Source organism: Leptodactylus fuscus, chromosome 10 (assembly GCF_031893055.1).
Source record: "Leptodactylus fuscus isolate aLepFus1 chromosome 10, aLepFus1.hap2, whole genome shotgun sequence".
Taxonomy (NCBI): domain Eukaryota; kingdom Metazoa; phylum Chordata; class Amphibia; order Anura; family Leptodactylidae; genus Leptodactylus; species Leptodactylus fuscus.
Window position 1 is genome coordinate 31,418,910 of NC_134274.1, and position 14,605 is coordinate 31,433,514.

A 14,605-nucleotide genomic window follows, 5' to 3' on the forward strand; every position below is an offset into this window, starting at 1 on the left:
AGAGCTCTTTCCTGCACCACCTCCTTCTTCTGCAGCAACTCCACCTCTTCTGGCTTCTCTTGCTCTTGTAGTTCTATACAAGAGCATAGAGGCCACCCCAAAATGGCCGCCGGAAGACTCCTGTATTGAACTGGAGACCACGGCAGAGACCACGTCTAAGGGTAGGAGATGAATAGCCTTTCTTAAGTCTATTCTGACGTGTTCATTAGAAAAAAAAGGTAGTTTAATGGTAGAATCCCTTTAAAGACAATATCGGCGTACTCTAGAAAAACGTATCGAGTGGCGTTACAAATGTACAAATAAAATATTAGCATCAAATGAGACAGTAAGTATGGAATAATCTTCTCCGTGGCCGCCTGCTTTTACACTGCGTTGAGCCTGGAGATTACCCAATGTTTATCTTCTTCTAGGGAGCAACTTTAAACTGTTCTGTTATTTGTCCAAGTATTACGCCAGGAGTTTACTTTTCATTATAGGAGGACTTCTTTATTTTGTCACATCAGGACTTCTTCTTTGGCGTCTCTTCCTATTGTGAGTGGAGAAGTAACACTTTGAACAGAGCTGCTAATAGTTTTCCACGTCGAAGGAGACAAGAGGATAACCGGTATTTTTCCCTTTCTTAACCAAGCATCTGAACGACTAACAGAGAGCGACTAATTCGTGTTACGTTCTCGGTCAACAATAACTCCAGAGGGGACAAACTCACCGCACAGATGATTCTTCATAAACACAAGTGTCTTTACCCCGGCAAGACATGAGAACAGAAACTCATCAGGCGCTAGCATTTACTTTGGATTAAGTGAAAGGGACTTCAATAAAACTCTTTACTGTTAAATATATGCTTGATATACGGGTTATTGTAATATTAACAAAAAGTCTCCCGAAAGTCTTATCCTTCTCGAAAATAGGAAATCCCTGACCTTTACCAGTGCATTGCTCATGTGGCTGGAAACGCTCTCCCTCACCAAAAATATCTTTCCCGAGAGACGTTTTTCACATGATATACAGTAGATTCAGAGAAAGTACAAGCCTTAGAAAAGACTGAACTTTAGTATGCGCTAGGTTGCTCTTCCACACTTCAAAATCTCATTGAAATGGTGCCCTTGATATGACATCTTATTTCTTCCTAACATTCAATACACGTTTGGATACCGTATTTTAGCTCATAAGAAAATATTATTTATACCAGTAAAATGTATTAAAGGTCTATGGGGATGTTAGATATATACACTATGTGATCAAAAGTATCCAGACACCTGGCTGAAAATGACTTACAAGTTCGTGGCGCCCTCCATTGGTAATGGAGGGGGCTTGCACCCCTTGTTGTTTTGCATGGCACTATCACAGCACAGGCCTACATTGATGTTTTAAACACCTTCTTGCTTCCCAATGTTGAAGAGCAATTCGGGGATGGCGATTGCATCTTTCAACATGATCGAGCACCTGTTCATACTGCATGGCCTGTGGCGGAGTGGTTACACAACAATAACATCTCTGTAATGGACCGGCCTGCACAGAGTCCTGACTTGAATCCTATAGAACACCTTTGGGATGTTTTGGAACGCCAACTTCGAGCCAGGCCTCACCGACCTACATCGATACCTCTCTTCAGTGCAGCACTCCGTGAAGAATGGGCTGCCATTCCCCAATAAACCTTCCAGCACCTGATTGAACGTATGTCTGCGAGAGTGGAAGCTGTCATCAAGGCTAAGGGTGGGCCAACACCATACTGAATTCCAGTATTACCGATGGAGGGTGCCATGAACTTGTAAGTCATTTTCAGCCAAGTGTCTGTATACTTTTGATCACATAGTGTAGATGTGACTTTCTATAAGGTCATTCTTGGCTGAACATATCCCAAGGTATATGGCATGAGATGACCAGCTTTGAAAAAACACACGGTTTTGCAATATTCATCACAAAGCTGGTTGTGTTGTGAATTGCATCCGGTTAAGGGTTTGGCTAGCGTGCTGCTATATTGCATTTAACTGTTTTTGTAAGAAATTGTAGTCCTTAATATAATTCGAGTAAAGGTTATGGGTGAACACATCGGTAGGTGTTGGAAGATTCCCAAGTATATATGTTGAGCATTCACTCCATAGGTATTGTGAACCTAGACATCGATGTAAGAAGTGTAGCTATCGTTTATGACCTATTTGTGATGAAAAAGAAATTGGCCTAGTGTCTTTTACAATGACTTCAAAGAGACTTCAAAGACCGTTTACTAGATAATAGGACAGCACTTAGTCTCAAAGAGTACATGGTTAATAACATCTACAGAGGGGATATACAGTATACTGCTGTACAGCATTGGATATGTCAAGGGTAGTGAGAAACCTTGACATTACATATTATAGTATTCCAATATTTTGGAGATTGTTCTTGGGATCTTCTGAAGACCTAAGTTACTGTATGAAAAACTGAGATATCGTACCAACCATAGCTGTAAAAGAAACTGAAGCTAGAAATAAATGCTCAAAACATAATTCAAACACACTTTTGTAGTAAGGCCATGACTTGTATTCTGAAATTTGAGGCATAATTACCCTTTACAGGCTCTAACTGTAGTTTGCAGTTTTCTCTGAGCCGGTGGTTGAATTACTATCCTCTACTGATGTGAATAAAGAACTTTGGTTGTGATACAAAGCCCCCAACTAGCTCCAGAATCACACTAAACCTGTGATTCTTCTGCCACCTATGTCTCCTTCTGCTCATTCCTCTCCTTCGCCTCTGTATAAACACTTATAAACATGTATAATCTGAGACATGTGACCTTTAGTCCATCTACAGATTGGTATAGCAGAATTTTAAGAGTGAGAGTCAGTTTATCAGAGGAAAGTAGAGAAGGAAACCGTAGTAATAGTAAAATATATTACAAGGTGACTATTTACAGTAAGGTATTTGCAGTTTGTTAGTCTTCAGCATTTTCTGAATGACACTTCTATAGTCTTCAAAAAATCCTGCAAAGAACACAAGGCTTATTCTCCTGCTCAGTTGTTTTATCTTCTGCTGAAGAAGGTCTTGGCCAAAGAGATGGGGCTTTGTGATCTTCTTCTCTTACTGCAGACATGGCACAGCAGGGAGGCTCCCACTCCATCCAGTTGTCTTATAATTAGTCACAAGATGGTGAGAAGAAGGAGGAGAGTCATGGCTGGATTCCTGAGACACTATGAGAATATTTCTTTCTACATTTCTCAGTATTAACTGTAACGCAAGGAGGAGATGAAGAGAGAAATTGCTGGGATACTTCAGGTTTTTTGTGCATTTTTTTAATGAGACATTTATCTTCAGTCACCTTAGGAAGACTAACTTTCTAATCGGAGTCAATTAGCTTTCTGTAAACAGTAGGCATCTTGGAGGAGTAGAATTCTTACCAGAGACCTCAAAACTATGCAAGACGTTCTGGCAAAACTCTAAACTCTCTCCAATTTATTCCTACAGTGTAAACAAGCCTGAAGTTTTCAATGGAACAAAAGGATAAATGTGTCTTCTCTATAATCAGACTCCTGTGGCCCACATGCCTGCCTTTCTATGGCATGAAAACATTCACACCATTGAAAAAATTAGTCACAATTAAGAAGATCAAGGTCGAAGACTGTTTTCAAGCAATTACAACTATTTCTTTTATTATGGTTTAAATTGGATTCTACTCTAAACTGCAAAGAGTTCTTTGTCGGGGAACCTGTCAAATATTTAATTACGGCTCGCTATTTTTTCCTTCTATTTAGAAGTACAGCACATAAAAAGACTTAACATATTAGTCAGAGGGTGTCACTTGTTATCGAGCATCTTAAATGGACCTTTTGACGGCCCTTTAGTTGGTGGAAAAATACGCAGAAAGCATTGTATAATTGAGGCCATAAAAAAGTTGTCTGGGGAAAACCAAAAATAGGTCCTTTAAAGGGAACTGGTAACATTCAGTTCAATCTATAGATGAAGTCGAGGATCTCAGATTGATACATAGGTCTCTGTGTAACTTGAAATTTATACATTTCAATTTTTGACCACACTAAGCTTAGGAGTTTAGTGGGAGGTCTTATCAGAGAGTGATAAGTAAGACCGCCCAGTGGACACCAAAGCCAAGAATGAGAAGAGCTTTAAATGAATAAAATAAAAGTAATACTGAATTGTTTCCCACAAAACTACATCATCTGCTCAGCTTCTCATCCGTGACCTGCCAATGGGACAGCATGATCAATGTGACAGGTTCCTTTTAAAGTCTCCGCTCATTTGAGTCCATTCCAAGTTTACCAAAAAGTGGCGTAGACATTATCACTTCTTTGAAAAACTGAGAAGCCATGGAGCAGTTGTCTCAATCCCAATGGGGCAGATTTACTAATACGGTCTAAACGTATTAGACAGTGTACACTTTATATGTAGAAGATTTTGTAAAATCTGGTCAGTTCCCTTTGGATACAGCACCCATCAGTAGACAATTGCCTGGGTACAATTCCAAGTGTAGACTTAAAGGGAGTCTGTCAACACAAAATTGAGATATAAACTAATCAAAGTACCTCGTAGGGCTGCTACCACCTGAAGCCAGCTACCTTTACTTACATTACAGACACAGCGTGTCATCAGACAGTGCAGTTAGTCATCCAAAGCAAGTGAAGAGGTCAAGTTCAGCACCAACCGGACGATTAAAATTTAGCTTTTATTTCATATCCAATAAAAACGGTTCATATAACAACCATAGGGCGTCAAAGTAGATTTATGAATGTACAACAGCTACACGTTTCGGAACATGGTTCCTTCCTCACGGCGCTCCTGAATAAAAAATACATCATTGTAACGTGTGCTAATAGCCCTACAAGGTACTGTGGTTAACTTATATCCCAATTTTGTGCTGACAGTCTCCCTTTAAGGCTCACTCACATAATGACAGTGAATGAGTGTATTCACATGTCCTTTTTTGGATAGACAGAAAAATGGTCAATTAAAGAAATGGACATGAATGATCTTTCTTTATCTTAGTCCGTTTTGACACATGGATCCAATAGAATCAAATACAAAACAGATGTAAAATGGATTTACATCTGTTACATCCTTTAAAAACGGATCAGCAGGTTCAGACAAAAAAGAAGGTAATTCATCTGTATTTGAACAGTAAGTTTCAAATGGATGACACTTGGCCATCAAAAAAATGGACAATCGAGCACGTAACCGATTCACAGCAGCCGTGATAAATGGAAGGTTTTAAGACTGGTTTTTTTGTTGTTGTTTTTTAAGAATACTGACACATTTTGCTTAGCAAATCTCCCTCGATGTGTAAACCTAATACATGTCATTCTGCAAGTAATATAGATTTTTAATTGACATGTTTATTTCTAAAATCTTTAAATTGATGACTTATAGTCCTCAAATTCTGGACTATAATGCCTTATTCACATATCTCATATCCTATACCACATTCACATATCTGATATGACATATCTCATGCCACATTCACTTACCTAAAATCACATCTCATGCCACGTTCGCCTATCTCATGCCATGCTCTCATCTCATGCCACGTTCTCCTATCTCATGCCACATTCACATATCTCATGCCACTTTCACATATCTCATGCAACTTTCACATATCTCATGCCACATTCACATATCTCATGCCACGTTCTCCTATCTCATGCCACATTCACATATCTCATGCCACTTTCACATATCTCATGCCACATTCACATATCTCATGCCACGTTCGCCTATCTCGCCACATTCACATATTTCATGCCACATTCACATATCTCATGCCACTTTCACATATCTCATGCCACTTTCACATATCTCATATCACATTCACATATCTCATATCACATTCACAACGCATCTCACATTCACATATCTCATATCACATATTTTGTGCCATATTCACATATCTCATATCATGGGGTAGGTGAGCTCTATTGGCTTTGGGTAAGTAGAGAAACAGATGTAGTTCTCACTTTCTTGCCCCCTGAACCATTATCTGGGAAACCTTTGCTCAGTTACACGTACTACCCTGCAGCAAGTAAATAATACCCTCCTCCAGTAGTGGCGGTACATATATATACAGTGTATCCCATATAACACCCCTTTATATCATGGTAGAAACAGGCACCATGTAGCGCTATTGAGATACATGTGACTGGCATAACCTGCAGAGTAGATTTGGATCAATACCTTGAGATATGTGGTCATGTGGAGACTACTGAATGAATGCATTTCTATACGGCGTCACTGAAGTCCTGCCAGCTCTATTAGACAGTAACTCCAGCATATTACACGACTCCAGCTAACTCAGATAGAATTACACATAGAGCAGCCCTGGCAGCTTCTACCTTTACCCAGAACAGATTCTAGGCAGATAATAGGATTTCAGCGGAGGAGCAACTCACTGGATTTTAGGCTGAAAATTAACATTATTAGTCTTAGAGATTTTTTTACCAGAACATATTCTCTGATATATGGGCACGGTTATATCTTCTGTTATGTCAGAAGAGGATCCTTGGAAGACCTAGTAAGACTTTTAGTAAATAGATGAATTATGGCTCAGCGCACCTTTTGGACATGGACTGTCCAGGCTGCATTTGGGGACATATATGGCAAGTTCACAGGGGAAAACGTTGGGCTGGCAGATGTACTTTGCAGCTGAAGTTGCTGTAAACTACTACAACGTGCTGATATTTACGGGAAAGCTTAAAGCTGTGTCATTCACTGCCTGCAAAATCCTTATTCGTGAGGCTAAATGACGAAAACAGATTTCCTGGTATATTCACACACTGAAGAAAACTGTATCTTGTAATACATTCCTTGGGATAGAAACAACGTTGACACATCTTATGCAACCTTGGGGCAACAGTAGAATATATCTGTGAGTCCAAGTAGCCCCATTCACACAAGTAACGATAATCACTTAAGAGATGTTGAGCCCACGATGGTACCCTGACCCGGGTGACCAGTCTGAACGCTCTACAGCTATGACCCCATTTATACTGCTGAAAGTGAATGGAAACATCCAGGAATCCTATATAGAGTCAGAGACAAACTAGGGAACCCTCTGTAAGCTCAACAACTTGTGTTCCATAAAGTGGAAAGAGCCATCAAAGTGATAGGGGCAGGGGGTTCCTTTAGATCCCCTCGTTTATCTCCTGAACGTATCCCCCAGGCACTTAGGTGGTAATACCTCTAGGCTGTTCCTCTACCTCTTCACAGTAGCCAAGACCCTCATCGCCAAGCATAGGAGGAATGTCAACCCTCCCACCATTACTGAGCTTCTGGCCCGCATTAAGGATGTAGTGAGTCCCGACTGCTACCCGGATTAACAGCTTGGATACCTTTCACTCTCTCTGTCTGGTCCCCATGGGACACTTACTGTACGATGCGTGGTCTCTGAGGCTAGACCTTCCTTTCCCTCTCTCCTCGTTCCCTTCCTTCCCTCTTGTCTATGTGTGTTATTCCTTCTCTTCCCCCTTCCCTTTTCTTTGATTGCTCCCCTTATTTGTTGGCGTACTTGTACTTGTATTTGTACGTCACTGTTTCTTGTGTGGGGGTTTGGCAGTGTAGCCTCCTCCCCAATTTGTTGGTTTACTGTGTGTTTTGTGGAGGGTGCTGGAAGAATTCCCCTATTCATGGTCACTGGCCTCTATGGTAAGTGTGTGTGGGGGGGGGGGGCTCTATGGTAAGCATGTTAAATTTAAGACGACCCAAAAAATGAGCATGTCACTAGGTTTGGGGCACTAAACCACCAGCATGCCATTAGAGGGTAGGCCTTCAATCTTAGAAACCAGATGACCCCTTTTTATCAGTTGGGGGTTTGTTTCGTAAAGTTGCCCCTACCACAACTGCCCATTTTGACTTTATGTATTAAATGAAGTCCAGTAAAGTGAAATGCACCATCCTCATCTTCACCCACATTATACACCTACCCCGACTCCGCTTGACCAATCTTACTAATTTTACCTACCACTACAACGGGTTTCCACGGGGAATCTTTAGAAACCTCAGCTACACAACATGGCAGATTAAAGGTCTCCGACCTAGTGGCAGGTTCCCTTTAAAAATGGCACCGGCTGCCTTCCCAAGATCGATTTACACTAAATGCTGTAAAATAAAAATAGCAAAACGTGTAAGAATCAGAGCTGAATATTTATTGCGCGAGTTAGCTGGAGAGCTCACAGCTATGGCGCTCAGGCGCTCTCCTGTATAAATCAGCTATAATCTGAGAACACTGCTTGCAAAATCATTATTAATTATGCCGGGATATTGACTTAAAACGCCATTCCTTTCCTGTTATATTTCCTTACATGAACCTGCAGATTTATCATCCGACCACAATAATTACAACAGGACTGATCATATCCAATTAACAGCTGGAGTAATGCTCATTACACCTCACTCCCTAGAGGGAGGCTTCTCACCCGAGAGTATAACCACGTACAGTAATACGGTAGGTTGTGTCGGTGCAATGCCGTATTCAAGTCATGCTACTGCTCTTCATGGGAGCGCACACATAAATTGTAACAGATGATGGTATTATTCCAAAGAATATTTCTTTATAATATCTTGTTTTGTGTTCCTTGTACGCTTTCTTATGTACAACCTTTACATATCAATTAATCACAATGATAAAGCAGAGAATGCCAGCTTGCTATGGTGCTGCTCGCTATACTCTCTATTATGTTGGTGGATTACATCAAGTTATGTATCAATAGTGGTTCTTATGTAAAGACGACTTGTCGCCTCTCCTGACACATCTATTTTAGTAAATACTTTTGTTTCCAAGAAATACCATAATAATCCTGAAGAATTATTTCTCAGAATTCAGCATTGTGCTGTTCCTCTTTAATATTACATGCATACGACTGCGTACGTGTACCGGGTCCATAGTTGAACAGCACGGACGCCACATGCATGATACTTGTGTGCAGGGGTGTAACTACCGGGGTAGCAGCTGCCACAGGGCCCGGGACATAAAGGGCCCGGCGACAGTCGCTAACGCTGCATTTTGTTTTCTTAATAGGCCATTACTGGCTGGAGTTACTCCAGCCGGTAACGGGCTCTAGTTACTTACCGACCCAGGCAGGAGCCAGGATCGGTAAGTGGCGCGCGACCCCCACAAACACGATTATTATAATCGGGGGGTCTTTTCAGACCACCAGAGAATAATGATTGGAGGCCCAGGAGGGGTTAAGGAAACATAGAAATCACTGTTACTTACCTCTCCAGGTTCCAGACAGGCTTCTGGCCTACTTTTGTGACATCACATGACCGGGGCCTGTGTCCCAGGTCATGGGACGTCCCAGACGTGATTGAAGATAGCCAACACCACCAAAGTGTGCGGCGGCGCCGGGAATAGGTAAGTAACAGTGTTTTTTATGTTGGTTTCCCCCTCGGTCTTCAATTATTATACTCTGGGGTCTGAAAAGACTCCAGAGTATAATAATTGTTTATGGGTGTTCATAGTGGGACATAATCGTATGTGCAGGGGCCACTATAGGGCATAATACTGTGTGTAGGGGCCACTATGGAGCATAATAGAGCGTGCAGAAATGCGGGGGGGGGGAGGGAGAAGGGTCGGGGGGCACAGCTTGTGTGCCACATGTGCCTCCATGGATATATTAATATCCTTCAGTGAGCCCTGGCTGCAAAATAGACATGTATGGGACTTGTCTTGAGTCTTGCCCCAGATTAAATAATACATGGGCATGTGTATGGGGTCATTATAATATAATGGGTCTGTGTGCTAGCCATGAAAAATATGACTAACACATATTCGTGTTCATGGAGTCTTTCATCTCCTAAAAATAGATGAATGAATTGACAACTAGGTAAGCCCTGGTATGGTCTTGGCTGATTTTTTCTTCCCTTTGTTCTCCTATAGGCGATCAGTTTTGTTCTTTATTATGGTAGTGCACCTGTTGTCGGACACTCCTTGGTATCATGACCTGGCTCTCGATTGGCCAAGTCCATCTTGCTTGGCGGTGGGCACTGGTGAAAACACTGAAGGTGCTCTAAATTCCACACTGTAAAATAGTGTTGGGTACCTTGTATAATTTTACTAGCAGACTTGTGACCTAATAGTTTTGTGGGAAAAATCCAGTATATCTTATATCTTATTGTTTTAACTCTCTGCTAATTTTGAACTTAGTAGTCATGTAGGTGGTCCTACTTAGCTGTCAATCACTGAGAAGGACCGCCCACTGGACTCCAAAATGATCAGAGATTTAAATGCATAAAATTGAGTTCTACAAAATCTTTGCACATAAAATAATATATCCATCTGCTCAGCTGCTCCTGCCCTGTAACTTGCTATCCGCCGAATGGACTTCCTTTAAGTTCCCTTCATTTGTGTTCCTATAACTGCAGTCCACTTTACCTCTTTGTGGTTAATAAATGCTTTACAGACTAGCACAAGCAGATAAGTGGGCGAGATGGAGCGCATGACCATATTACAGCTTTGCACCTCCAGTATGTACAGAAGATACTTCTTGATCTCTCAGGGGCTATACTGTATCTCTGTACGCCTTCAGATTTAGTAGGATTTCACATTTGGATGCCATATTATAAAGATGTTGTTCCTAGGGTACATTGTGCTGTACGGAGCACCGTATGGCATCTCCTGCTGTGTGCATTATTTATGTCATGCAGATTTATATGTCATTCAATGTCTGCCGAAAGCCGGGTGGCGTCCCCTGTAGGTTCTGTAATAGTTGCCATTAGTGTCTGTCACCCAGCATCCCATAGGATAGCACAAAAAAGCCTGAATACTGTATTAAAAGACTTTTTGGTGTAAGTTTTCCTTACAATTGATCCAATGGCTTTAATTTTTATTATCAGAAGACTCAAGATGGGAGGTTGATCATTTTGTAAATGAATTAAGCCAAGACAGTGTTATTAATAGTCTGCAATGCAGCAGAGAGAGAGCTCCTAATCCCTAATTAAAAGCTCATTATAGATTAGAATTGTATGCCACTGGGATATCTGGAACACAACACAAAAAGAAAACCTTGGACAGAACTTTGATGTCCAACTGAACGATGACAGAAGTAGAACAAGTGCTATATTCTATCTTATGGTCTAAGTGTTGGGAAACCATAAATATATATTGTTGGAATATTTGCCAGGCGTTCCACTGAATCCATCTGCAACAGTCCGCAAATCCATCAGCAGAATTCAGGGTGCTGTAGTTATTGGGTGGGGCAAACAAGGTCACTGGGGTAACTGGGTCACTGGTGTGGCCAGTAATTTGCCAAGTGAGTTTTTCCCATATAGAGAGACCCAAAAGGCAGGCGACCCCATCATTGGAGCAACAGATAATAAGGCTAGGTTCACACCTGCATCCGGGCTATGTCTGAGGTTTCCATCCACAAATCCGCTTAAAGAATGCAGGGAGGAAAGTCCTGCAAGACGTACAGTGACGCGGGAGAAGTGGCGGAGGTGGAGGCGCCACTGGAGAGTTTTCAAGCAGCACAGGGGACGCCCCCAGTACGGTCTGAGCATGGGGGAACACCTTCTATACAGTCTGGAGACTCATTAGCATAACAACGAAAACCGGGATATCTACCAAACAGCGGTGCAGAGGAATTCTAAGGGATAGTTCACATTGGGATTCTGCATGTGCACATTCCATCGCGGTGCAGTGCAGTGCACCGACATCCCGTCGCAGCTTTCCGCTCTGGATTAGGCCCAAATGAATGGGCCTAGTCCAGAGGGTGCTGTCGCAAGAATCAAGCCGCAGAATCCGCCTGAATAAAGGGCAGCACGCTTCTTTTTTCCGCTAGTGGGAACAAACCTCTAGCGGAAAAAAGAACCCCATCAGTTTACATAGACCTCTATTGTGAAGGGGCAGATTCCACGCCAAAATCCACCCCCCTTGCCCCATGTGAATAACCCTAAAGGTAGGGGATGAATAGTCTTTCTTAAAACTTTTCTGACATGGGATTGGTTAAAAACGGGATTCTAATGATAGAATCCCTTTAATATGGACCAAAGTATGACGGACATAGACTGCAATAAAACTGACTATAAACATTTCCCGTTATGATAAATCTCCCCCGGTGAGTTCTCTTTCCGTTTCAGCTGAATCAGCCTTCTCGCGAAAGGGCCAAAGATTTTTCATCCCGGTATGATCCATGTGAGAAACAGAGTAGCAAGTTCACCTCCAATCGAATCCTAATATTCAGAGTTTTGTTGGAAGAGCGCTCGAGGGATTCCATAAACCTGAATATTACTTTGCATGGAAACCAGACATGATTCTTAGCTGCATCAGTGCCCAGAGTAATGTGTCGCTCGGAGAGAGCGTACTAGCAAGCGAAATAAAATACTAAATTATGTTAAACCTTTACACTATTTCAGCTTTAAACAATGTAAGACTATCCAAGTGTTCAACCTGCCTTATCGAGACTGGGTTTGTCTAAGCATCGAACTCCCTTTAATTAATACCCTCTTCCCTCCAGGCACGGTAACCACATCTCCACTCCTTTGTGCGCCTTTGCGGAATATATTTTCATAATTCATTCGGTGGAAAGCGGAAAAAAAAAAAGGGAACTTGGCATTGACACTGATCATAAGGAGCTTACAGTCATCAGAAGTATTTGCATTATATTAAACATGGCATTGCTCCTATAAAGTGATATGGATGAGGACGCTTTGCCAATCCGAGCCGAAGGAAATGATGATTAATTGGAAAATAACTATTAGAAACAATTAGCGTTGTCTACCCATTTATCAAGCCACGGCGAAAAGAGAGATAAGTTGGCAGGGAGATGCGTGCGCCCCTCACTTGTTTTGCAACATAGAAATCATCTCATTTGGCCTAGATACGAAGAGAAAGTTTGCTTTAGGATTCGGCATGTCATTTCCACACTCCCCCTCACTGTTCTCCTCAGTCCCACGTTTGTCGCCCGAGTCGTTAATTACTAAAGTTTGGAAATGACATGAAAATGTTTGCACTGTGCTGAAATCGCGCCAGTCATGTGTTTGGGTGGAAGATGAATGTGACAATACTGTTTCTTTTACAGGGTGTTGCTAGTTTCTCCGCAGCCTCCCTCTCCGGAGCCCAACTCCAGATATTTCCCTTAAAAGGATAAAATATCACTATAGCTAAAGTTTTAGCTCCCTGGAGACATAGCCCGGAGCAGCTCCTCGCTAGACCAGAAGCCTGAGAATAACCTTACACCGCAGGACGGAAAAGCGAGCGACGGACGAAAAAAAATAAAGAGCATTATGGACACATTGTTAATAATACCCTCCATGCGATCTGTTATCTCGTGAGTCAAAATCATTCCAAGGGCAGAAGGGTAACAGTGAGGGGTGGAGGAAATACACAAGTCTGGGCTACAAGCACAGCTGGAAGGCTTCACAGGCTGCAGAACGCCTTTCCATATATGTTCTCTGTAGCTGCTGTTTATTTCATGTAGACTATTTTGTAGAATTTTCCATGAAGAAGGAGAAACAGTTATTAGGAAGGAGCTGAAAAAATATTCAGAAAGCCTGCTAACATCTGTCACACGCAGAGCAATGGAGCCGAAGTCGTGGAGGTGGAGTGGGGGCCAGATTTGGGTTGAGTTGCAAAAAAGTTACCCCAGCTTCAAAATAAAATGATTATTTTTAATGATATTATACCATCATTGATATTTTATAGATATTTAGATGTGTAGTTTGCTACGTTCAAGATGTCACTAGCTTTTTTTGTGAATTAGAGGTATTTTGCAGCTTTGTGTGACCATGGCTATTATGAAGGAGTCAGAGTAGGAATCGGACTATACAAAAATAGAGGAGTCAGAGTCGAAGACGGTGCTATGGCTAGCGCCGCACCTCCCATGAGGCAACCTGAAGCGAGGCGCTATGCCAGGGCCCCGGGGGGGAGGCGGCATTTTTGCTGACCTAAGCCAGTCCAGGACAAGCTGTCCTGGACTGGCTTAGCGTCACCGTCTCGGCAGCCCGGCACGGGAAGCGAGCGGTGGATTGGGGAGGCCCTGTGGACGCAGCGCTGTTCCACCGGCCTCCCCTCATGCTCAGGCAGAGAGCAGGTCCTCTCCCTGCCTGCTAACGCCGCCCCGTCCCACCCCCCTCCACTCCGCCCTGCCCCCTCCCGGGGGGGGGGAATGTCTTTCTGTCGTCCGCCTCAGTCGGCATAAAAGCTAAGTTCACCCCTGGCTATGGCCTACCAACTTCAAAGCCCTGGTCACACATGTCTGTGTACCCATTGAAGAATGGTTGCCCAGGGATGTAGATTGCTAGCCGTACACTTGGGGAAGACATTAGAAGATATGTAAAGGGGATTGGGATTGGTATCAGGACAGAAATTTTAGACATTAACACACACAAAATTATAAAACATCATGCAATACAACTTACAGCCAAGGTTTATACGATCCCTCCATGATAAATCTCCATCTATATATCTACATTAGAAAATGATCAGACTTTCAGATAGTCTTGGGTTTCAAACTTTAAGCTCCTATGCAGACCCATGTGTCTCCATGGTTACAGACAACTAAGGCTATGTAGTCTGATCCTACAGGTGTAATCACTCCCATAGGTTCTTACCAAGTTATTAACTTCAATATTGTAAAGGGAGTCTACTACCACCAAAATTGCTACTAAACCTCTTACTGTAGGTACTGGT

General features: G+C 42.3%; 1 protein-coding gene and 1 long non-coding RNA gene across 5 annotated transcripts in view; both read right to left on the minus strand.

The window, feature by feature from the left end:
- Positions 1 to 14,605, minus strand: part of PRKG1 (protein kinase cGMP-dependent 1) — a 726,550-nt gene that overhangs the window by 572,779 nt on the left and 139,166 nt on the right. The gene's annotated exons all lie outside the window — the stretch shown is intronic.
- LOC142183098 (uncharacterized) lies at positions 5,429 to 5,758 on the minus strand. The gene is made up of 3 exons (XR_012711767.1): positions 5,738 to 5,758; positions 5,660 to 5,699; positions 5,429 to 5,481 (listed from the first exon to the last, which is right to left on the minus strand). It is a non-coding gene; the product is annotated as an uncharacterized LOC142183098 (long non-coding RNA).